The sequence below is a fragment of the Schistocerca cancellata genome, chromosome 6, assembly GCF_023864275.1.
Source record: "Schistocerca cancellata isolate TAMUIC-IGC-003103 chromosome 6, iqSchCanc2.1, whole genome shotgun sequence".
Classification (NCBI taxonomy): domain Eukaryota; kingdom Metazoa; phylum Arthropoda; class Insecta; order Orthoptera; family Acrididae; genus Schistocerca; species Schistocerca cancellata.
This window is the reverse complement of record NC_064631.1, coordinates 97,610,778-97,637,595: the sequence shown is the minus strand read 5'-3', so window position 1 is coordinate 97,637,595 and position 26,818 is coordinate 97,610,778. Positions and strand designations below refer to the sequence as shown.

Below are 26,818 nucleotides of genomic sequence, written 5' to 3'. Positions count from 1 at the left end.
ACGCCTTTCGGCTAAAAATAACAAGGCGGTTGGCCAGTAGCGTTGCGCCTTCCGAGGCTTGTTCGTATGGAATTCGGTTTTTAGTTTTTATCACGTATAGTGTCCAGTCAGCCTGCGATTCTGCAGACACATCCTTATTACCCATTTTAACCGTCATCATCCTTCTTTGCCACAATGTCTCAGTCACATTAGTTACCGCCTTTCGTAGATTCCCCACAGTCCATAATGCTCCAGGTGCACAACCCTAAAAATTTCTTTCTCAAGTTATGGCCTATGTCTGTTAGTAAAAGACATCCTCTTTCGAGGAACGCTGTCTTTAGGGCTGTTTTTCATTTTACGTCATCGTTAGCTTCGTTCGAGATATGTTATCCGATTAAAAGTATCCGGAAAGCCGTATGTACCCGCAACTGACTACTAGACGTTGCGAGAGGCGTACAGGCGGTATAGAAGCAGAGATGGGAGAGGGGGGGGGGGTACCATTGTGTGTGGTGACGTGATGCTGAAGGGGAAAAGCGAAGTGACAACTACAGCTAAACCAGCACCTGGCATTCGACAAGTACCTACAGACTGCGACCCTCGAACATTGCACTTTGACCTAGTGCTACATAAAAGCAGCAATAGTTATACATCCAGGATGGGACGGAATGAAGGCGATATTGAAGAACTTACAAAGTATGAAATGAGCTATTTAATGTAGCTATACTGAAAATTTTTAATGGAAAATTATCTTTTGTGGTAATGAAAACTTAATTTTTCGGAATTCCTTTTATATTTATGTGAATTTGTTATCCAGCACAGGATTCGATTCTCCGTATTGCCAAGTTCTTTTCCTCGGTGGGAGGATTGGCACTCAGGCTGGTGATACTTACTGAGGAGCTACTTGGCCGAGTAGTAGAGGCTACACTGCCTGAACAGTCTGCAAAACGGCCGGACCTCCTGACCCTCTATACGGCATCCGCATGACGCCGCAACGCGCAGGATGACACGGCGGCCGGTCGATGTCCCTTGAGTCTTCTAAACCTGTACGATGAGCACATTCCTCGCCCGTATCGGGCTGCACTTTCTAGCAATTGAAGGTATTTTCGACGTTCGGAAATTATACTTTTTCGGCAATGCTTTCCTTGTCATTACCAGCACTCACTCTATATTCTCTTTCGCATTCGTGTGAGTTTGCTCTCCAAGTAGCGAAACTCATGTATTGCTTTTACTCTCTCATTTCCTAATTTATATTTCTTACAGTTGTGTGAATTAATTCCAATACTCTCCTTTACCATAATTTTACTACTACACTCCTGGAAATGGAAAAAAGAACACATTGACACCGGTGTGTCAGACCCACCATACTTGCTCCGGACACTGCGAGAGGGCTGTACAAGCAATGATCACACGCACGGCACAGCGGACACACCAGGAACCGCGGTGTTGGCCGTCGAATGGCGCTAGCTGCGCAGCATTTGTGCACCGCCGCCGTCAGTGTCAGCCAGTTGGCCGTGGCATACGGAGCTCCATCGCAGTCTTTAACACTGGTAGCATGCCGCGACAGCGTGGACGTGAACCGTATGTGCAGTTGACGGACTTTGAGCGAGGGCGTATAGTGGGCATGCGGGAGGCCGGGTGGACGTACCACCGAATTGCTCAACACGTGGGGCGTGAGGTCTCCACAGTACATCGATGTTGTCGCCAGTGGTCGGCGGAAGGTGCACGTGCCCGTCGATCTGGGACCGGACCGCAGCGACGCACGGATGCATGCCAAGACCGTAGGATCCTACGCAGTGCCGTAGGGGACCGCACCGCCACTTCCCAGCAAATTAGGGACACTGTTGCTCCTGGGGTATCGGCGAGGACCATTCGCAACCGTCTCCATGAAGCTGGGCTACGGTCCCGCACACCGTTAGGCCGTCTTCCGCTCACGCCCCAACATCGTGCAGCCCGCTTCCAGTGGTGTCGCGACAGGCGTGAATGGAGGGACGAATGGAGACGTGTCGTCTTCAGCGATGAGAGTCGCTTCTGCCTTGGTGCCAATGATGGTCGTATGCGTGTTTGGCGCCGTGCAAGTGAGCGCCACAATCAGAACTGCATACGACCGAGGCACACAGGGCCAACACCCGGCATCATGGTGTGGGGAGCGATCTCCTACACTGGCCGTACACCACTGGTGATCGTCGAGGGGACACTGAATAGTGCACGGTACATCCAAACCGTCATCGAACCCATCGTTCTACCATTCCTAGACCGGCAAGGGAACTTGCTGTTCCAACAGGACGATGCACGTCCGCATGTATCCCGTGCCACCCAACGTGCTCTAGAAGGTGTAAGTCAACTACCCTGACCAGCAAGATCTCCGGTTCTGTCCCCCATTGAACATGTTTGGGACTGGATGAAGCGTCGTCTCACGCGGTCTGCACGTCCAACTGAGGCGCCAGGTGGAAATGGCATGGCAAGCCGTTCCACAGGACTACATCCAGCATCTCTACGATCGTCTCCATGGGAGAATAGCAGCCTGCATTGCTGCGAAAGGTGGATATACACTGTACTAGTGCCGACATTGTGCATGCTCTGTTGCCTGTGTCTATGTGCCTGTGGTTCTGTCAGTGTGATCATGTGATGTATCTGACCCCAGGAATGTGTCAATAAAGTTTCCCCTTCCTGGGATAATGAATTCACGGTGTTCTTATTTCAATTTCCAGGAGTGTATAAGAATGCGTGATGTCACCCGGACCTAATAGCGTAATGCCAGAAACAGTGATGTAACTTTCATAAAACCATCTGAAGATGAACCTGAACAGGTTCGAAAACCGGTTCATGGAATAATAAATAACTATTCAAAAAAGTTTTATGTATTTCCATTGTAAGTGTACCTGTTAGAAAATTATTCCAGAACACACACACACACACACACACACACACACACACACACACAGACAGAGAGAGAGAGAGAGAGAGAGAGAGTTCCTATGAGACCAAACTGCTGAGGCCATCGGTCCCTAGGTTTACCCACTACTTAAACTGACTTACGCTAAGGACAACACACACACACCCATTTCAGAGGGAGGACTCGAACCTCAGACTGGAGAAGCCGGAGGGAGTGTTCACTGGATGTTTGAAATAAATGAAAATTTCTTCCTATGTACGAAAAAATAGCCAAGATCGCATAAATTAGGCTTCACTGTTGAGAACTGACTTTGGAAAGTTGTAATTGTCATCCCTGTGTCTTAAAAAATTTTTTGTTACAAAACGTATTCCACAGTGACTTGCTATTTCATGCCATATTCTCAATGTTATGGAAAAAGTGCAGCACACTATACACAGGTTTGTCGACATTAAAACCATTAGTTAAAAAGCATCTTGTACAAATAGGCATGTTCGGATACGTAGCACATAAAGAGATTATTTAATTCTTCGAGCGCATGGTAAAGTGTACTTTTGTACCTTCATTTATGTTTGAGTGTCACATTCGTCTTGGATCCACCTTACATGAAGTATACGATGTAATACACGTTTGAGCGACGTACATGGTGGATCCATCTCAGACGAAGTATCTGGAGCAGCGCAATGACAATAATAAAGATTAAGTTGTGCGAAATTAGTTGTTGAATGTTTTTTTCATAAATAGAATATGGGCCATTCCGTGGCTAGTGTTCTCCAGGTTCCCGCATGAACATCATGGATTTTGATGAAATTTTGTATGAAGAATCACACACGTTGCCAATGAACATTAGTAAAGTTTCAAGATCATTAATTCTGGAGATATAGTAATTTATTTGGCTCCATAGCGCAGCTATCAGTAGTTCACCAACGATTTTTCCACGAGCTTGAGACGTAATATTACCGATATTATTTTCTCGAAAGAAGCAAAACTATTTGATCTACAGCTTTACGTGCTATCTTCAGGAAAATAATATAAAAAAAATTCCTGGATGATTTGTATCTGGATAATATGAAGCGAAGTCGGCCGAAGAAATAAACGCTGGAAAAAAAAGTAATGTTCATCTTTTTGTATCACCTGGCGTAATTGTGGGAAACACCTGAAATCTTGCACGTAATAACTCACCAAACTTGGAATCTTGGAATCTTGGAATCAAATTTCATTCTCCTACTGCTCTCCAATAGGTTACACATTGAGGGCAAAGTTGACGGTTTTTCTAAAAACGACACAAAATAGTCTTCTGCAAACTCTTTTAACCCGTTTTCATTAGAAAGATCATGTTCTAAACCACCTAAAAGACTGCATCTGGTTTTGCAATGCGAGCATGTGAGGCACTGAAAAACAGCAAGTTGAAGCAAAGATATCGCTCGATCCTTCTATGTTCTCAATATTAATGAAGTTACTGTTCCTAATTTTTCTCTTGATTCTACTGTTCCAGCTATTATAGCGCCGTCCTTTCCTGTTCGCTGACATGCTGCAATTATGTTAATTAATTCAATGTCTGTTCTTTTTCCCTAAACTGGATACCCAGCAAATTTATTTCCTAGCAACAGCTAAAAATTATTAAAAAGACGCCATTCCCTTGTAAGTGAAATCCTTGGGAGGCCAGACTCCTCCGCAGAACCGAGATCTCCCCTAGAGCTAGTAGTACGGCTTCCGTTTGCTTTCGTTCAGCTGGGCCAGCGTTTCCGGTATCCGTGCAGGGATGACTCCCCCTCCTAGGGGATTACCTTAATAGGATTAACAGCCAGACACGGCCGGGATCCGGTGTCGGGATGAAGGAGGGCGCGGGCGCTATCTCGCCGGAACAGCGTGGGGCGGGCGCTGCAAAGTCTTGAGAGGCGCACGGAGCGAAGAGCGTGCCGATAAAACAGCGGTTCCTCTTTTTGTTCCCACCAGGAGTCTTCAGAAGCAGCTTGGCAGCCCTCTGCCAGTGCACTCGGTCTCACTGTTCTCTGGTTAGCTGTCGAGGGTATCAGTGCACGCGCCGGAAATTGTTGCAAAGTCTCTTAGTATTACGACCATGGAAGTTTTTTTCTTTCCTTTATTGTAATTTTATCACCTCCTACAGGCGGGCTGTCAGCAGCATAGTACGCCGCTCTTCAGCCTTAAGTGGTACAATCATGTGACAAAGAGGCGACATAGACAATACAATGAAAATGGCGGGCAAAAAAAGTAGAGACAAAAGACAATAGACATGAAGCCGTTCACGCTGGACGATAAAAACACTAACACTTGTTGGCACGGCGCACAGAACACGGAGGACGGCGACGGTACATGCGAACAGTGGAGTTGTAACTGCGAAAGAACGCGAAACACAAAACGAAGCACACACACGAGACACTGATGGCGATGATCTCCGGCGCGCGAATGTTCACTATGTGTGTGCGAGTCCGGGGACCTGCCAAGAGAGGAGGAGGAGGAGGAAGGGGAGTGGGAGAGCGAGAGGGGAGAGCAGAGATGCCACGGGCAGGGGAGATATGGGGGAGGGAGGAAGGGGGAGGGGAAGCCCGGGGGAAGAGGGGTGGAGGGAGGGGACGGGGGAAAGGGAAAGATAAGGGAAGGGAAGAGAAGGGAGGGTGGGTGCCTAAAGGAAAGGACACCGGAAGTGGGGGTGGGGCAGGGTCAAAGTTGAACCATGGAAGTCTAGTAGTATCTCATATAGATGCCATATGTTTTGTTAGCGTGATGTACATAGTCGCATTTCGCTACAGATATGAACGCCAACATGCTGACGTAAATGAAAAATGTTACACCAGGAATCAACACTCTAATGTTTATCGCCGGCCGAAGTGGCCATGCGGTTAAAGGCGCTACAGTCTGGAACCGCAAGACCGCTACGGTCGCAGGTTCGAATCCTGCCTCGGGCATGGATGTTTGTGATGTCCTTAGGTTAGTTAGGTTTAACTAGTTTTAAGTTCTAGGGGACTAATGACCTCAGCAGTTGAGTCCCATAGTACTCAGAGCCATTTGAACCAATCTCTAATGTTTATCAAACTTTGTTCTGACGTAACGAGTATTAAATAATGAAACATTCATTTTGTTGTGTACATATTTCCGCGTAGTCAGCGCGTACACAACTTTCCCAATAGAGCGCGCCCCGCTAAGCACAACAGCGCAGGCGCAGCGCTCGTCCATCTCCGCACTACGAGATGGCGCTGTCTTAGAGACGGACCAAATTCTGCTTCCGCCGATCCGCGTATTAATATATAACGCAGCCAATGAGATTGCTGCTAACGTAGAACCTTTTCTCCTCACGGATCACACTCGCACAGTGATACCTGAACACGCGAGGTATTATAACAAGTGTACAGACCTCCGATTAGTCAGTCTGCATTAGTCTGCAGTCAAGTTTCAGTCTGCGCCTAATAATATTATCATATTCCTGTACATAGTCATGAAGAGAAATGTATAGACACTTTGTCAAGTATCACGACCAAAGGAACTTCAGATTGTCAATTGTAAACAGCATCCATAATCAAGTTATGTAATATATATGAATTTTATTATTTTTATAAATGTGTGTGAAAATTAATCAAGTTTTGTTTAAAGTTGGTCACCGTCAATCTGCTACTCTAAGTGCGCAAGTGGAATTTATAACATCTGACCTAAAGGCAGAAGATAAACACGTCACGATAAGACCACGAGACAAATTGCTGACACTCGCCTACTTCGTTAGAGCGACAAGTCTAATAATCTGATGGTGTGTGTACCGAAGTTCTTACAGTGTGCACACCACACATTTCATTTGGCACTGATGTTCATCATCAATATCAGTGTAAACTGAGACGCTCACAGGCAATAATACAAGCTTGTATTCACTGTGGCACTCCGTCGTCAGGCCACGAGTGGCCTAGCGGGACCATCCGACCGCCGTGTCCTCAGTGGAGGATGCGGATAGGAGGGGCGTGGGGTCAGCACACCGCTCTCCCGGTCGTTATGATGGTATTCTTGACCGAAGCCGCTACTATTCGGTCTTGTAGCTCCTCAATTGGCATCACGAGGCTGAGTGCACCCCCAAAAATGGCAACAGCGCATGGAAGCTTGGATGGTCACCCATCCAAGTACCGACCACGCCCGACAGCGCTTAACTCTGGTGTTCACACGGGAACCGGTGTATCCGCTGTGGCAAGGCCGTTGCCATTCACTGTGGCATATTACTTATTTCTAAATTTTCGGAAAGCGTTTCATTCAGTGTCCCACTGTAGATTGTTGATGAACGTCGAAGCATACGGATTAGGTTCCGAGATTAGTGAGTGCCTCGAAGACTTCATATGTAATAGAACCCAGTACGTTGTCCTCAACGGCGAATGTTTATTAGGGACAAGGGTCTCGTCAGGGGTGCACCAGGGATGTATGATAGGACCACTCTTATTATCTATATACTTGAATGATGTGACGTAATAGGCGAGTTGCAGTCCTCGGCCATTTGCTGGTACGCTGTCTCGTAAGGGAAGCTGTCGTCGTTTAGTGACTGTAGGAGGATACAGGCTGTAGTAGTATCACTCCGTCTACAGACCACAAGTTGCCCATCGGGACCGTCCGACCGCTGAGTCATCCTCAGCTGAGGATGCGGATAGGAGGGGTGTGTGATCAGCACACCGCTCTCCCGGTCGTTATGATGGTTTCATCTGACCGGAGCCGCTACTATTCGGTCGAGTAGCTCGTCAATTGGCATCACAAGGCTGAATGCATCCCAAAAAATGGCAACAGCGCATGGCGGCCAGGACGGTTACCCATCCAAGTGCCTGCCACGCAGGACAGCGCTTAACTTCGGTGATCTGACGGGAACCGGTGCTTCCACTACGGCAAGGCCGTTGCCACAGGATACAGGATGGCTTAGACAACATTTCCAGTTGTTGTGATGTTTGACAGCTTGCTCTAAATGTAGAAAAATGTACGCTAATGCAGATGAATAGGACAAACAATTCCGTAATGTTAAAATGCAGCATTAGTAGTGTGCTGTTTGACATTGGCACCTCGATATGAAATGGAACGAGCACGTTACGTCAATGGTAGGGAAGGTGTGATATTCATGCCACAGGCCGCCCGTATTTTATTTTTCTGGAAGCTCACCTTGATGCAGCTAGATGTACGTGAGGTAGGATATGGTACAAAAGCGGAGTGAGGTACAAGTGACAGATGGTACAGTATATACCAGTCCAGTGGGAGAGTCCGCCAATTTTACTGAACTTGCTTCTGATTGGTCGGCAGAACCGAGTGCTAGGTGCCAAAATGCATAGCTTCTCTTATTAATTATTTATATACTTTTTATTGTATTTCACCCAGTTTTTAGTATGACAATCCCTCATGGTTACCCTACGAGTCTATCGTTTTTGTTTATTAAATTTCGCTACTTTTGAGAAACATAAGAGTAACGATATTGTAAGCGAAGGGATTCGGACAGCTTCGGGTCGCTTTGGGGCGCCTGGGACACGTAGAACTTCGGCTGCTCTAGTCACTCTGTCTCGGGATTTCTGGAGGGACGGGCTCTATATAGGACGTTGGATGGAAAAGTTACCGTACAATTAAGAATGCTATGTCAAATGTTGTAAAAGACAGTGTAAAATGAGTGAATATTTAAATAATAACCAAACAGGATACATTAATGAGAAGTGTTACTTGCTATCATTGTCAGTACTACAGATCTTGCCCTCTGCAGGTACAGAGACTAACCTGAGCAAGTGGCATCCCATAAAAAGCAGTTACAGGTTCGAGATGACAGCGCAGCAGCTTCCTCCGAAGAAGATCCCACGAACGACGAGCTGTCTTTTGCGCTGGGTCACAACTTTAGAAGACGGGAAGGTGGTGGAAAGAACGGTTAGACACTCTTATTCAATCTCTCCAGCGTCCAGATCTGTCATCCAAATGACGCATAATTTATAAATGTGAATGGTGAGCTTCGTTTTATTGGGAGAATTTTGTTTCGGATCCTCACAAGGTCGGACTGTAGGAAGTCTTCGAAGCAGTTCGGAGACGTGATGCTACAATTGTTACCTGTTGGTTCGATCAGCACGCGAGTATTATGGAGATGCTTCGTGAGCTCAAACTGGAATCCCTGGAGAGAAGCGGCAGTCTTCTCGCGAGGCTGTCTGGAGGCTGGCACGAAAGTGTACGTTTACCCACCGGGTGCCAGACATACACTCTGGGCGAAAATTTAGGGGCCTGGGAAAGACAACCAAGGATTCGTGCATTCCTGAAGGAATTTGTTGTGTAAACTGAAGCGTGGGGTCTTACATTATCGTGGAACATGGCGTGTAGTACTATCGTCATGAAGACAACAACAACATGGTTTATCGGTCACGACACATGTTGATGAGTACAAGCCTCCCTTCAGTTATTACCTTGTAAGTAGAGATACAGGTCTAGCGAATTGTTGCTTCCTGTGACCCTTCACCAGGACGTCTACGGACAGAATGACGGTTATTTGAATTCTACAAAGACAATTGAGACACAGCTTAAAATCATAGAATGTCACTCTGTGCACCATTTGGCTCTGCATTAGTACCGGCCAAGAATTCGGCTCACGTATGTATTACCGCTCAACCTCACTGCGAACGCGCCGCACAAAAATGGCAGTGCAGTCGCCCTGCACAAAATGGTTCAAATGGCTCTGAGCACTATGGGACTTAACTTCTGAGGTCATCAGTCCCCTAGAACTTAGAACTACTTACACCTAACTAACCTAAGGACATCACACACATCCATGACCAAGGCAGGATTCGAACCTGCGACCGTAGCAGCAGCGCGGTTCCAGACTGAAACGCCTAGAACCGCTCGGCCACAGCGACCGGCCCTGCATAAGACTTGGTGTTGTATTTCACATTATATAACACCATAGTTCGCAAACAAAGCAAAATGGTATTTAATTTTTTCGGCGCGCTATATATAAAATATAATCTTTATCAGGTACTAACTGTTGGCTTACAGGCAGACGCAGACGATTTCACAGATTTGCGCACTCAGGTTGCTACGTTATCATGCCTTACTCAGTTTCGCAATGGAAAAAAGACCGTACACACACAGTTTTTATCGAAATATTTTGTCATGTTCGCAAAAGCATTATGGATATGTGTAAACTCTTCCCAGAAAAACAATGCAGTCGTCGTGGACAGTTCTGACCGAAAGGGATTCGTCTTTGACATGGGAATTAGACTGCAGATCAGTGAGTTACATTTCCACTTGCACAAGAGCGCTTTCAACCGAAACGGCAAACGGTCTTAAAAACAGTTCGAAGACAGATGTAAAACTACCAGTGTGCTTCAAACGTTTAGAAAACCATCCTTGTAAATATTCCAGAGACATAATGAGTTCTGTATACTTCGTGCTTTCTTCAATGCCAGTGAATTTAAGAAACTGGATTGTGCGTTATTTTTGGAAAAATTGTCCCTTCTACAGTCCGATTTTCTTTTTAAATGCATGCCCATAAACTCAAAATAGGCTGTTACTCACCTTGCAATGGTCGACTGTGGGCAATGGACAGTCTTTCTTCGCTTGCTGATCGCCTCCAAATTAAGTTCACACTGCTTATTGAGGTACAGAATAATGAATCCCGTCTGTCAATCGTAATATTTTACTCTTCTGCTGTCAACTAATCTTTAAATTCTTTTTGCGAAATTCTTTCATAGCAAATTTTCAGTCACCATCGCTTATGTATCTGCATAGCACACTACTGGCCATTAAAATTGCTACACCACGAAGATGGTATGCTACAGACGCGATATTTAACCGACAGGAAGAAGATGCTGTGATATGCAAATCATTAGCTTTTCAGAGCTTTCACACTAGATTGGCGCCGGTGGCGACACATACAACGTGGTGACATGAGAAAAGTTTCCAACCGATTCCTCATATACAAACAGCAGTTGGCGGCGTTGACTGTTGAAACGTCGTTGTGTTGCCTCGTGTAAGGAGGAGAAATGCGTACCATCACGTTTCCGCCTTTGATAAACGTCGGATTGTAGCCTATCGCTATTGCGGTTTATCGTATCGCTACATTGATGCTCGCGTTGGGCGAGACCCAATGACTGTTAGCAGAATATGGACTCAGTGGGTTCAGGAGTGTAATACAGAACGCCATGCTGGATCCCAACGGCCTCGTATCACTAGCAGTCGAGATGACAGGCATCTTACCCTCATGGCTGTAACGGATCGTGCAGCCACGTCTCGATCCCTGAGTCAACAGATGCGGACGTTTGCAAGACAACAACCACATGCACGAACTTTTCGACGACGTTTGCAGCAGCATGGACTATCAGCTCGGAGACCATGGCTGCAGTTACCCTTGTCGCTGCACCACAAACAGGAGCTCCTGCGATGGTGTAATCAACGACGAACCTGGGTGGACGAATGACAAAACGTCATTTTTTCGGATGAATCCAGGTTCTGTTTACAGCATCATGATGGTCGCATCCGTGTTTAGCGACATCGCGGTGAACGCACATTGGAAGCCTGCATTCGTCATCGCCATACTGGCGTATCATCTCGCGTGATGGTATGGGGTACCATTGGTTACACGTATCGGTCACCTCTTGTTGGCATTGAGGGCACTTTGAACAGTGGACGTTACATTTCAGATGTGTTACGACCCGTGGCTCTACCCTTCATTCGATCCCCGCGAAACCCTACATTTCAGCAGGATAATGCACGATCGCATGTTGCAGGTCCTCTACGGGCCTTTCTGGATACTGAAAATGTTCGACTGCTGCCCTGGCCAGCACATTTCCAGATCTCTCACCAATTAAAAACGTGTGGTCAATGGAGGCCGAGCATCTGGCTCGTCACAATACGCCAGTCACTACTCCTGATGAACTGTGGTATCGTGTTGAAGCTGCATGGGCAGCTGTACCTGAACACGCCATCCAAGAACTGTTTGACTAAATGTCCAGACGTATAAAAGCCGTCATCACGGCCAGACGTGGGCACTGATTTCTCAGGATCTATGTACCCAAATTGCGTGAAAATGTTATCACATGTCAGTTCTAGTATAATATATTTGTCCAATGAATACCCGTTTATCATCTGTATTTCTTCTTGGTGTAGCAATTTTAATATCCAGTAGTGTACACACTGAATTTTCCTCTCCCTCTCTTGTATCATCTCCACTCATTTTTAAAGACTTGTGACGCTAGATTGCTAGACTCCCTGTTTTGTGCATGCAGCCACTGGGCCTATGGACATGCATCATACCATGAACAAATAGCGAAGGGTAAACAGTTCTGACACCACGGCTCTGTCAACTGATAAGAGTTGTTTCGGCCGAAAAACGCCACACCGAAATACTAAACGAAATGTCGCGTTGTGGCGAATACCTCCGGGAAGGAAAGAGAAAAGCCGAGACAGGCCTAGTCTTGGTCCGCATGCGACCCACACACTCGGCCCGCGTGAAGGCTGGCGCGCCGTGGCTGGCTCTGCTCTACACCACACGAGTCTCTGTTCTGTCTGATATAATGTCGGCGTTAAACGACCCGTGCAAAGTGGAATCTCTGCCGAGCTTCCAGTAATCTCTTTCCTACGGTTCACGACAACATACTGTCTGTAACCTCTACTGGGATTTCCAGGAGAAAAATAAACTGCGGATGGAAATCTGTGTCTGAAACTGTCGTCTGACATGGCAACGGGGCATCACGTTCATAGAAGACAAGGTGTGTCTATGCCACAGCTATCTCCATCTTCTCTACTGACGACAGTTGCAAAATATATCCAATCAGCCAGTTCTATCACGTGATGATGTGGCCTATTTGAGTCGGCATGAAAAATAAGATCCCAGCAATTTTTTCCATTTCTGCTGTTCTTGAGATTGCTGCTGCGAAATGAATACAGCTGTCTTTCTTAAATCTGTGTCCCATTTGTTCGGTGATCTTCCCCTAGGTCTCGTTTGGTAAACTGGGCTCCCATCTAGTACTTGCTTTGACCATCTTCTGTTTTTCGAACGACGTGACCAGTGCATTGCCATTCCGATGTCTTAACTCTTTCTACTGTGTCACTGACATTTGTTGTACATCTGATACCTAGAACTTTCTGTCCGTCTTTTTCATGTATCCCAACATTGATCTTTCCAATCCTCTTTGTATTACTATTATTTTCTGAGAATTAACTTATTAAACGCCCATGTCTGAGAGCCATATGTTATACACGTAAATTGTTCAAGACTGTTTTCTTCAACTCAGCCGACATCTTAGCCTTCAAAACAGAAAAGTATCTTCTATAAGGTAGCCTCCCCAAATAACTACATCAAAATGTTTCCGGTTTTAGGTTTCCTTTCATATTTACAAGTTGAAGCCCAGAGAAATATTGTGTGACTCATTGCAGTTGCGTACTTTAAGCAGATATAATTCCCTTTGTTGTCCATTCATCCATCATGATCCTGGTTTTATCATATTTCATTTTTAGACCAACTTCAGAGCAGACTAACGCAAGTTCACTTACCAGTATCTGTAATTCCATATTGTTTGCAAACAGAACAATATCACCAGTAAACGTCACGCTATTTACAGGTGGTTTCAAAGAACTTACGTCAGAGCTCTAGGGGTGATGGATCACGTCAAGGGGAGCAACTCTGGTTGAAACAGTATATTTGCGGATGATTCCGCGATGATGGGCACCTTTTATTATTAGTTATGCCCCTGAGAGGCGGCAAGATTTACGCCTTTGCACAGTTCGTATGCTGCGTGGGTTTCCTGTAATCCAATGACTTATCCACGTAAAATAAGGAAAGTCGAGCTTAGAGACCGAGCCAGGTGACGCAGTGGTTAGCGCACTGGACATCAGGACGACTGTTCAAATCTGCATCCGACAGTCGATATCATCGAGATTTAGATATTTCTGAATTTCCCAAATCGTCCCAGGAAAATGTCGGGATGATTCCTTTGAAAGGGCACAGCCGATTTCCTTCTCCATTGTAACACAATCGTAGCAGGCAGGAGAATAAATGAGCGGAATACCGTCTGCCACAATACGTACACGGGAACGCAGTGATGCAATGCGTGATTTACAAAAGAAAGTTTAGTGTGTCCATCCCCTACTTCTTGTAACTGAACTGTAGCCAAATTGCCTACCTCATTTCTCGTAGATGTTGACCCCAACTGGTTACTTCTCTGTTGGTAGTGAACTATAACGGGTATGCAATAAAGAATGCATAATAATGTCAGAGCTGGGCACGTCTAAATACTAAGCATAATAAGAATCGTAAAATGTTAGGATGCCAACTAATTTTATTTTATTTCCCTTATCGCAAAATTAGTAGAACGATTTCTAGAGTCAGTCGCCGGCCGTTATGGCCGAGCGGTTCTACGCGCTTCATTCCGGAACTGCGCTGCTGCTACGGTCGCAGGTTCGAAACCTGCCTCGGGAATGGATGTGCGTGATGTCCTTAGGTCAGTTAGGTTTAAGTAGTTCTAAATCTAGGGGACTGATGACCTCAGATGTTAAGTTTCATAGTGCTTGCTGCCATTTAAACCATTTTTGAAGAGTCAGTCACTCGTAAATGTTCATAACAAGGCTCCTGGTGGTTAATCATTAATTCCAGAGCACCACGAAAATCACAAAAATTCTTCACGCGATCTTAGAACTGACATGAGGTCGCAAAAATACGTTTTCCGAGGCAAATTTAACAATTAATTGGGCGTCTTTACGCGGAGTTGCACGTAACACACTATTTCGCGTGTTGCCACCTCAAAAACTAATCGTGGACTGCCTTCAAGTAACGAATCATATAAGTACGTCATCCGACGCCATTTCTCAACACACTATTCTGTCTTTACACGAAATCGGTTTTTATTCACGATTTATATATTAGCTCCTTAGAAGCCAATCATAGACTACTGGTCAGCTGCGTTAGCAGTTTAGCATGGCAGGAGCTGTATATGAATGTTTAAACGATAAATATAAATAATAAAAGATTACTTGTTTGCGCCCAGCGTTGGTGAATCCCATCTATCCTCCAGTACGATACTCTTCTTCTTTGCCCTTAGGTTGTCACACTAGGTAACCAACTGGCGCGACGTTCGATCACACTGCTTTGTGATTCTATTTACTCGCTAACCTCCCATAACAAAATTTTCCTGTACCATACATTAAAACAGAGCAACAATAATGTAATAAACGTGGGCAGCGATATGACACAAACGCCACACAATCGTTGCAATATTTCGAGGTTATCCTCCGTTTCTAATGTTTTCGGCGTCGATGGGATCTTAAACCCTAATCTTACTTCGTTCATTCCGGTTAGATACAGTGATTTTGATGAAAATCCCTCTGTCGATTTACTGTCGAGTTACTATGCAGCTGCAGCACGCCGGTTAGTAGACCCTGCTAGCTCGGTGAAATATCGTCGTTCCAGGGCTACTGAATTCAATAAAAGGATGGTTAGCATCGACGGAAAGCCTCAGCGAACACTTTGTCTCTGACGCAAGTTGTTTCTCCGTGACGTGATATATCACCCCCTAGATGTATGACGCAAATCGTTTGAAACACGCTGTGTACTCATACCCACGCATGATCAGCAAGGTGGAGCGCCCGCGGAGAGGTGAAGGAACGGTCGCAGCGTACAGGACACGTGGGGGCAGTTTCTGGCGCGGTCTTTCACGCTGGCGAGCCATTTCCGCCGACGCCCGCCTGCGCGTCGTATCCACTGTGCAATGTCGGCGGGCGGTTGGTGCTTCGGCACCGCCGGCCACGGTCCGGCGTGAGGCAGCGCGCTCGCTGCTGGCCGGTCGGCTATTCCTGGCGTCGCCCCTTACATCACCGCCGCCTTCTGCCCAGTCTCGGCCCCGCTTGCTGAATTTGCCACGCGGCTCGCTCCGGCCCTTGTTTCGGCGCGCAGCTGCGCCACTGGGATTCCTCCTGTATGGAGGACGCAGAAATAGATGTCCCTTGCGTAGAGAAGCAGCTGAAATAGTTGAAAACAAATAATTCACTAGTTCCGGAAGGAATAACGATTTGGAGAGAACTCTCCAGTATTCGTCAAACGCCAAGTCTCAAACGACTTGAATAAAGGTCAGGTGACTAATGTACACACAAGAGTTTTTAGCACACAGAACACAGCATGTTGTTATCAATGGAGAGACCTCTACAGACGTTAAAGTAACCTCTGGCGTGCCACAGGGGAGTGTTATGGGACCATTGCTTTTCACAATATATATAAATGACCTAGTAGATAGTGTCGGAAGTTCCATGCGGCTTTTCGCGGATGATGCTGTAATATACAGAGAAGTTGCAGCATTAGAAAACTGTAGCGAAATGCAGGAAGATCTGCAGCGGATAGGCACTTGGTGCAGGGAGTGGCAAATGACCCTTAACATAGACAAATGTAATGTATTGCGAATACATAGAAAGAAGGATCCTTTATTGTATGATTATATGATAGCCGAACAAACACTGGTAGAAGTTACTTTTCTAAAATATCTGGGAGTATGCGTGCGGAACGATTTGAAGTGGAATGATCATATAAAATTAATTGTTGGTAAGGCGGGTACCAGGTTGAGATTCATTGGGAGAGTCCTTAGAAAATGTAGTCCATCAACAAAGGAGGTGGCTTACAAAACACTCGTTCGATCTATACTTGAGTGTGAGATCCGTACCAGATCGGGTTGACGGAGGAGATAGAGAAGATCCAAAGAAGAGCGGCGCGTTTCGTCACAGGGTTATTTGGTAACCGTGATAGCGTTACGGAGATGTTTAACAAACTCAAGTGGCAGACTCTGCATGAGAGGCGCTCCGCATCACGGTGTAGCTTGCTCGCCAGGTTTCGAGAGGGTGCGTTTCTGGATGAGGTATCGAATATATTGCTTCCCCCTACTTATACCTCCAGAGGAGATCACGAATGTAAAATTAGAGAGATAAGAACGCGCACGGAGGCTTTCAGACAGTCGTTCTTCCCGTGAACCATACGCGACTGGAACAGGAAAGGAAGGTTATGACAGTGGCACGTAAAGTGCCCTCCGCCACACACCGTTGGGTGGCTTGCGGAGTATAAATGTAGATGTAGATGTAGAACACACACACACACACACACACACACACACACAGAGAGAGAGAGAGAGAGAGAGAGAGAGAGAGAGAGAGAGAGAGAGAGAGAGACAGAGACAGAGACAGTTCAAGACAAAGGTATATCTAGAAAAACCTAATCCCGCCAACAAGTTTAAAAGAAATGCACATAAAAAACGATGCTCTGGAAACGCTGAAACTCAGTCCAGCATCGCCCAGTAAAGGTAGCATTTACTCTGCGCTGCACTGGGGCTGTCCCACTGGCTTAGGGTTGCCGTATCTAGCTGCGACGTCATCGGAACACTCTGAGGTTAGACTGTAAAAAGTCGACAATTACACTTTAGTCATTAAAGTACACATCACTATACACTTCACGCCTTATACCGGCTGCTTCCGTAAGTGCGTGCAAATATTCAATAGGACATAGAGAACGCTCCAGTGAACAATTTTATGTGGGGAACCTGGGGTCGGAGAAGCCAACTTAAGAAGATATGGAAGTAAATTTGTTTGCCAACTCCCTTACAGCTAACACGCGTACAAGTTTACACGTACTGTGCTGTTTGTTTACATGTACAGTCTTCATTTCCGCGGCGCAGGATTATCCGAGCGGTCTTGGGCGCTGCAGTCATGGACTGTGGGACTGATCCCGGTGGAGGTTCGAGTCCTCCCTCGGGCATGGGTGTGTGTGTTTGTCCTTAGGATAATTTAGGTTAAGTAGTGTGTAAGCTTAGGGACTGATGACCTTAGCAGTCAAGTCCCTTAAGATTTCACACACATTTGAACATTTCTTCATTTCCTGGAAGGAAACAAGAAGGACGAGTCTGATTGTGTAGGAAGCCATGATGCAGGTTTTGTTGACTTGTCCACAAGATGGCCTTGTTGTATGGTGTTTACAGTGTCCCATGACAGAACGTGCTATGGATCAACGACAGACGCCGGCCGGCGTGGCCGTGCGGTTCTAGGCGGTACAGTCTGGAACCGAGTGACAGCTACGGTCGCAGGTTGGAATCCTGCCTCGGGCATGGATGCGTGTGATGTCCTTAGGTTAGTTTGGTTTAATTAGTTCTAAGTTCTAGGCCACTGATGACCTCAGAAGTTGTCGCATAGTGCGCAGAGCCATTTGAACCAACGACAGATCCATTCATTACTCAATGCTATTCAGAGACGTACAGTACAATACGACGGAGTAGTACCAGTGCAGTTTCGCAGAACTCGCTGACATGCACTTCGTGTATGAGGAAGTACGTTCCAATGCTCTCGCTGCTGGAAAGCTATACAGGGAACGATTTTCTAACAAGCATCATCCGTCACGAAGAGAGTTTGTTTCCCTCGATCGAAGAATGCAGAAGACTGGTTCATGGGAAAGAAGAAACAAGGGACGTGGCAACATGAGGACCACTAACACACCCGATTTTGAACAGGAGGATTGCGAGGTCAGCAGACCTGTGACACCATGATTATTTCGATTGGGGATATCTAAAGTTTCTTGTGTATGAGACCCCAGTGCATACGGAGAAGGGATTAGTTGCCAGAATTGTATCTGCCTGTGATTTGATTCGAGACACACCAGGGATATTTGTCAGGGTACGTCAGAATATTGTTCGCCGATGTCATGCTTGCATTGAGCTTGATGGCCGTCGCTTTCAGAACCTTTTGTAAGATACAGTACAAATGGTACGTTCATTATGTGGTATTTGCCGTTAACTGTAACAAATGTAAATACAAAAGTACACAGTAATGTGATTTTATTCCCAATACTTCCTTAAACTGGCTTCTCCGACCCCAGGTTCCCTACCTCAAACTGTTCACTGGAACATCCTCTATGTCCTGTTAAATTTCTGCTCACTCTAATTGAAACACTCTGTATGCCAGCAGTAAACACATCAAACATTACAACTTGCACGCGTTGTTCGTACTAAGTTTAGAAAGAATCGTCCTATCAGATCGCTATTCAAATGGGAGCTGCCCGATTCTTCCGCATGGTGCTCTTTAAATGATTCCAGTCCCCTACTACTGGTGAAATCTCGAATTTCCTCGAATGATGGCGATACATTTAGAAAGTGCAACGCCGTCTGTGAGACGACCTTGTGAACATAAACTTGTTGACATAAAGAAAATAAAACTGGAACAAAATTCGGTCTTGTCGGGATGTGAGGACAATAAGGTCTATAGTGGTGATTGTCCCGAAATATCGGGACGAATGGCAACCCCACATTAGTTCAGTGAGACGAGGCTATACCGAGGTGGTCGAATATGAAGACCCGCCGATGTTCGAGTCGCATTCGCACCAAATACATTTTTTTGTTTTTTTTTCAGTTAAAGCATCAACTTGTATCCTATGTACACCTCCAAAATGTGGTATCCTGTGTATTCTTTTCATTACTGTTATTATTTAAAGATTTAGACATAACACGAACTTCTTACAGATGTAAACGACCAGACTGTTTCGACCATGACACAAATGAAGCCAGTAGACATTAATAGTGACTACAGTAACATCGTCTGTATCCAATGAAGTACAAAACCACAATACGTACACTAGACTGCACATTATGCCAAGCACAGTAATTCCATTCTGTTGTTTGTCGTCCAGGCTTATTTTCACAGAGCCGTTACGTACACGTACAAGCAACGTTCACCTTGGAGAAAGCGACCACTTTACATTTTTAAACACTTCACCACTCGATGGATCATACTTTGTTAGACCCAATGCAACACACCTGCATCCATCAGCACCGAAGCGGCATGCGTGAAAGCTATTAAGTCGTGTCCATCCATGGGTGGAGCACTGAAAACTTGGTCCTTTAACTGCCGCCATAAGTACCATCCTGGCGGATTATGGTCCGAGGAACGTGGAGGGCAGAACAGTGGATCTCCAGGACCTATCCATTTCCTTGGGAAAGCTTCATTTACGTAGTTAAAGCATACACATTCCAAAGTGTGGTTGTGCACCGTCATGCTGAAATCGTAGCTGTCGCCGAACACGAAGTTAGCGATTTCTAATGCGTCAGGCAAAGTATTGCAAAGAAAGATACGATAAAGGGGCGCATTCAACTTGTTAAGCAATAGGTAACGGCCCAAAAGCACTCCTCAGCCGATTCCAGCTTAAAGTTTTTTGTCAAAGCGTACCTGAAAGCCACGTTCACGGTTGATATGTCGGTCGTGTTCCAACCAATAGCAGCTATTGTGGAGGATGAAAATACCTTCACGAGTGAAACTAAATTCATCAGACCATATTACGTTATTTATAAAATGTTCGTTACTTTCCACTTCGCGCAAAGGCCGTTCACAAAACTGTAATCGTCGAATGTTGCCTCAGGCCGCTAGTTCTGAGTTAAGGTGTAATAATATGGATGCAGTTCTCTATCGTGCAACACTTCAACAGCCAGTCTTTGAGATATCTGGAACTGTCTTGCAATATCACAGGTACTTCGCCGAGGTGACTGGTGAACCATTTCATGACTCGCATCCTCTGTTCGTGGAGTATATCTAGGTCTTGGACGACCTCTATCCAATACTCGTGGACGAAGATACCGGATTCCTTTGAGGGATGCAACAGCCGATGAAGAACATTCTCCTTGGGATGGCGCCTTTGAAGCATACGCACGAGCAGGAACAGCAGCTAGGTTATCGGATGCATCCAGCACCAAAAGCAGTGGTAATATTCCACGCGGAAGTGCAGTGTGTGAAGTCTGATATTTCGATGTTACTGTGGTTGTGGGCGGGCTGAGACTTCGGTTGTTTTCCCGAAGTGAGCGCCATATCTATTTTTTATTACACTGTGAGCAATCTGTAATTGTAAAATATACCATTAGACAGAAAAAGTGTAACTTTTAAATTTGCGTGGGTAGTATATTAGTCGGTTGATAGTAGCGTTGCTTTAGAGTGTAGTTGGTGACAGAAGCGGTAGAAGATCTAGATTTGGTTGAGTGCTACAGTAAGAAAGCCCAACTAAGCCGAACTATTGTTTCATGATTCGTTGATGGTACTAGTGGTTATTTGTAGCCGCTAGATTCATTAGTCATCATTGTATCTCTGGTCTAGAGCCACTACCACATCCATTTGTCACCCTCTTCATTGCAGAGTAGTATGATGGTTCGCTTATATCGACGGTCATGATTTACTTTTAATGTTAGATTACGCGATCTAGTTCCACGGGATTTAACAGCTTTATTGCTGAGACGTCGACGACCTACCGACGTGGATAATTGTTGTGTATTAAATGGCTTACAGCTGTACCAGAACAAAATATAACGGCTGGTGAGGCTGTCGTTCCTCGGGTTCGATTCCCGGCGGCGTCAGGGATTTTCTCTGCCTCGTGATAACTGGGTGCTGTGTGCTGTCCTTAGGTTAGTTAGGTTTAAGTAGTTCTAAGTTCTAGGGGACTGATGAGCATAGATGTTAAGTCCATAGTGCTCAGAGCCAGGCTGTCGTTAAAACACCAATACATTAATATTTTCCCTGAAATATCGATATACACTCCTGGAAATTGAAATAAGAACACCGTGAATTCATTGTCCCAGGAAGGGGAAACTTTATTGACACATTCCTGGGGTCAGATACATCACATGATCACACTGACAGAACCACAGGCACATAGACACAGGCAACAGAGTAGTCCTGTGGAACGGCTTGCCATGCCATTTCCACCTGGCGCCTCAGTTGGACCAGCGTTCGTGCTGGACGTGCAGACCGCGTGAGACGACGCTTCATCCAGTCCCAAACATGCTCAATGGGGGACAGATCCGGAGATCTTGCTGGCCAGGGTTGTTGACTTACACCTTCTAGAGCACGTTGGGTGGCACGGGATACATGCGGACGTGCATTGTCCTGTTGGAACAGCAAGTTCCCTTGCCGGTCTAGGAATGGTAGAACGATGGGTTCGATGACGGTTTGGATGTACCGTGCACTATTCAGTGTCCCCTCGACGATCACCAGTGGTGTACGGCCAGTGTAGGAGATCGCTCCCCACACCATGATGCCGGGTGTTGGCCCTGTGTGCCTCGGTCGTATGCAGTCCTGATTGTGGCGCTCACCTGCACGGCGCCAAACACGCATACGACCATCACTGGCACCAAGGCAGAAGCGACTCTCATCGCTGAAGACGACACGTCTCCATTCGTCCCTCCATTCACGCCTGTCGCGACACCACTGGAAGCGGGCTGCACGATGTTGGGGCGTGAGCGGAAGACGGCCTAACGGTGTGCGGGACCGTAGCCCAGCTTCATGGAGACGGTTGCGAATGGTCCTCGCCGATACCCCAGGAGCAACAGTGTCCCTAATTTGCTGGGAAGTGGCGGTGCGGTCCCCTACGGCACTGCGTAGGATCCTACGGTCTTGGCGTGCATCCTTGCGTCTCTGCGGTCCGGTCCCAGGTCGACGGGCACGTGCACCTTCCGCCGACCACTGGCGACAACATCGATGTACTGTGGAGACCTCACGCCCCACGTGTTGAGCAATTCGGCGGTACGTCCACCCGGCCTCCCGCATGCCCACTATACGCCCTCGCTCAAAGTCCGTCAACTGCACATACGGTTCACGTCCACGCTGTCGCGGTATGCTACCAGTGTTAAAGACTGCGATGGAGCTCCGTATGCCACGGCAAACTGGCTGACACTGACGGCGGCGGTGCACAAATGCTGCGCAGCTAGCGCCATTCGACGGCCAACACCGCCGTTCCTGGTGTGTCCGCTGTGCCGTGCGTGAGATCATTGCTTGTACAGCCCTCTCGCAGTGTCCGGAGCAAGTATGGTGGGTCTGACAAACCGGTGTCAATGTGTTCTTTTTTCCATTTCCAGGAGTGTATATCGTCGGTATATATTTCAGATATATCGATATCAAAAAGGCAATATCGTGTGCCGATATTTTTATTTTACATTATATTTTTTCAGTATTTTCGGTTAATATTTGAAGTTCTACTTTTGAAACAGCAGTAGATAGAACATTATTTTACTGTACGAAGGAGTCTTACTACTTTTTGAGCTTTCATCACGCCTAGTCTTTTTCTTCGACTGTGTGAAGCAAATATATGAGGCACAAAAGAAGAAGTTCGATAGCACTGGTGGGTGGTGGTGTCAATGGAACAACAAGATTTCCCATGTGAAGGAATAGCACACCAGTTGCGTTAAAGACCATTGGTAACGCAACTAGTGTGCTATTTCTTCACACTGGCATTCTTCGAAAACCGTTTCTGAAATTGAACAAAACTGTAAACGACAAGATTGTCCTTTACGGTGGGCGGAGACGTTTGAGGGGAAAGGCTGACGTAATCGGCGTTTGGCGCTACCAACAGAAACAGCAACGTTTAGCTTCACCATTCAATTTGGACACTGCAGTTGCTTGGTCGCTGGCGTTGGCAGAAATGGAAAAACAGGGAAGTCGACATGAAGTGTTTCGGACCAATTCCACACGTGACAAAACCGAGCTACTGATATACAGTTACTATTGTTAGCAAAGTGATTATCGCTAAGCGTATACATGCATCGTTCTCCTTGCAGTTCTTACTCTAAGGGGAATAGGCAGGCTGCTAGCCTGTTGATGTACAGAATATCTAAGAATAACTCAGTACTTAAATGTACAGCTCTAAAACCGGGAGAATATTGACAACGAGCAACCGATATTTTATAGGTAGCTGCGTCGATATTTTTCCATCGATATTACTATTTCTCTTCGATACATCGAGAGGCGATAGTGCTATTCTTTTAAATATCGATATATCGTATTCCCGATATTTTCAAAAATAGCAGTAGTCATATTGCTGGTGGTACGCTGCCACTGATGCGACTGGTGGAATAACAGACACTGGTCATTTGGTGCAAGCTGTACGACAGCGAGGCGTTTTGAAGCGGTGGTCAAGGAACGTCCCACTGCGCCATCGTCTGAATGTATTATTGAAAACCATTCTCGTATTGTATGAAACGTTCTCTTACTTGAAAGTCTCTTCGGGTTTGCTGCCGGATCCTAAAATCAACTTGACTCGATATTTCGGCGATCCAACTGTTCGCCATCTTCAGGAAATGCTGCTTCTGCTGATGAGTCCCGCTGAGAACTGACGCAAGATTGCAATTCGACGTCCTATATACGCCACCGTTCAGTACACGGCGCATGCGCCGCCCATCACGGTTTCTGGCTTCCAAAACAGGGAGGTGGCGCCGCCCTTAGTGAAACACTGCTGGCAACGATATATCGCAATCAAGGCCGCACCGAAGAACGTTCAGTTTTGATGCGAGATAATACAGGATTCCACGTTTTGCTAAGAGGAAACCCATTGTCCCTTTTGATTAAATTATCAGCCAACCTAATTTCAATCGCCTCTTTATACACACTATTCCAAAAACCGAAAATGTTGGCAATTACAACAGTTTCCTCAAATTTCATTTTGTGTCCCTCATTTAGGCAGTGTTCTGCTACGGCCGATTTTTCCGGCTGTTGTAGCCTCGTGTGACGGCGATGTTCCACACACCTGTCATTCACTGTGCGAATAGAACGGCCAACGTAAGCTTTCCCACATTGACACGGGATTTTGTACACCCCGGGCTTCCTAAGTCCCAAATCATCCTTCACAGAGCCGAGCAGAGCCCTAATCTTAGAGGGTGGACGGAACACACTCTTGATGTTAAAACTCCTTAAAATTCGTTCAATCTTAAACGATAAGCCTCCAGCATAAGGAAGAAAGGCCACAGATCTATGTTCCTCTTCGAACACCTCCGGAGACGGTCCAAATTCCATAGCCCGACGAATCTGTTTCTCGGTGTATCCATTTTCCTTAAAAACAGTCATCAAATGCTCAAGTTCTTGGGTTACGCTGTCTGCGTCGGAAATGGCATATGCTCTCCGTACCAAAGTCCTAAGGACGCCACTACGTTGGTGTGGTGGATGACAACTCTGAGGGTGCGGGTACAAATCTGTGTGTGTCGGCTTTCGGTGAACACTGTGTCCCAAAGTTCCATCTGGTTTTTTATAAACCATTACGTCTAAAAATGGAAGCGTCCCATCATTTTCAACCTCCATAGTAAATTTGATACGGGGATGATCCGGCAGCAAACCCGAAGAGACTTTCAAGACTTATTACGCCGGGAAAGCCTACGTAGTCACGTTCTCTTACTTTTTGCCGCGTCATTTCAATGTAAAACCTCCAGCTTTCGACGATTTCCACCACCGTCTTCGTCAGGAGCGACTGACTGTCAATATTGCTGCTGTGGTGGCCAAAGATGGCTTCTGGTTGGTCGGTAGTTACGTCATGTTGTCGCAGACGGTGTCAACGTTTGCGCTGGTTGCGCCTCCACCCCACTTGTAGCGTAAACGTAGCGACGAATGTCTCTGCCCCTTCACTGCATCAAGAGCTCGCTTCCATGCGCCACTACGATTATATCTGCTGTCAGGGTTGAATGTTTCCGCATGCACTCTAATTTCTACATCTTATTTAATTACAGACTCGCCGTATGTCTTAGCCTGGGACACAATTTTCGTTTCTTCAAACAGTATTTCATGTTTCTTTGTGACGCTGTGCTCAGTGACTGCAGATTTCTCCAGCTCAAGATTTTTAATATGCCGTTGATGTTCCGCACAGCGATCTTAAAAAGTGCGAATAGAATAGCCGATGCAATTGCTTCCGCACTCGCATGGGATGTTGTACATCCTAGAAATCCAGAGGACGAGACCTTAACAGGGCGAAGCATCCGCCTTATCTTTCTTAGAAGGTCGCAAAACAGATCTGATACATCATCTTACCAGGACTCTGCCTGTTTTTTCGGATGTAGCGCCGCAGGACGGAAGGAATGCAGTCAGTGAATGTTCAGCATTATCACGTTTTCTTTTCTTGAAGATCACTGACCTGATATCTGGTGACTCATAGCTGCTCTTTCTGAACACATACTTCAGGTGATTCAATTTGTAATCCATGTGGTCACCGTCAGAGACAGATTTTGCTCTATGTACCAGTATATCTAAAGCTGCTTTCTTCTGGACTGGATGGTGAAAACTAAGTGCTAACACAGAAATCAGTGTGCGTCGGCTCACAGTACACTGAGTGGCAGAAACGTCCATCCGATTTTCGATGTACCAGAACAAATAAAAACGGCTGCCTTTCCTGTTTCCCTGTCTCGGCAGTGAACTGCATGTTTGGGTGCACGTTGTTCATGGGTCCGTTGAAGTTTTCAAGAACGTCTACGCCACCGCAGCAGCAATCTTGACAGCAGTCTCTCCTGACAAAAAGGTTCTGGTTGAGGTTTTGCCCTGAACTGATGCGTCAAAAAGTCCTAGAATGTTTTATGCAGCAGTGCCGTCACGAAAGACTTCTTTCACATTGTTTTATTGTCTTGTCAAGAGTGAGGTCTTTAGGTGCCAGACCAGATTTTCTTGACTAGAATTTGAATTGAAACAACACTGATCCCTGACAGCCAGCCGGCCGTCGTGGCCGAGCGGTTCTAGTCGCTTCAGTCTGGAACTGCGCGACCGCTATGGTCGCAGGTTCGATTCCTGCCTCGTACATGGATGTGTGTGATGTCCTTAGGTTAGTTAGGTCTAAGTGGTTCTACGTTCTAGGGGACTGATGACCTCAGAAGTTAAGGCCCACAGTGCTCAGAGCCATTTGAATCATTTTGAACTGACAGCCAGGGAATTACGGCGCGATATCTTTGTAAAAACAAGAATAATATAGGGCTTCTGCTTCACTGCAATTTCTCGCTTGTGACTGGTAGTGGACTTAATCGAGTGAACTTGTAAATGTGGGTGCTTGGTTGCTGTTTTATATCGAAGAGAAATATTCATTATATTTTTAAAATATATACGTCAAAGTGACAGAGTGTTTATTCCTTGAAAGAGCTCAAAGTATTGTGGGAGTTGAAATTTATAGCAGTCGAGGAAGTTCTGATTTCTTCTAACACAGAACAGTAAGTCAAGTAGCCA

The 26,818-nt window shown here is 46.1% G+C and overlaps 1 protein-coding gene and 1 pseudogene across 4 annotated transcripts in view; both read right to left on the bottom strand.

The window, feature by feature from the left end:
- The window catches only part of LOC126190763 (hemicentin-1-like), a 1,169,490-nt gene that overhangs the window by 794,921 nt on the left and 347,751 nt on the right, over positions 1-26,818 (bottom strand). The window lies entirely within an intron of this gene.
- Positions 6,951-7,068, bottom strand: LOC126089592 (5S ribosomal RNA; annotated as a pseudogene).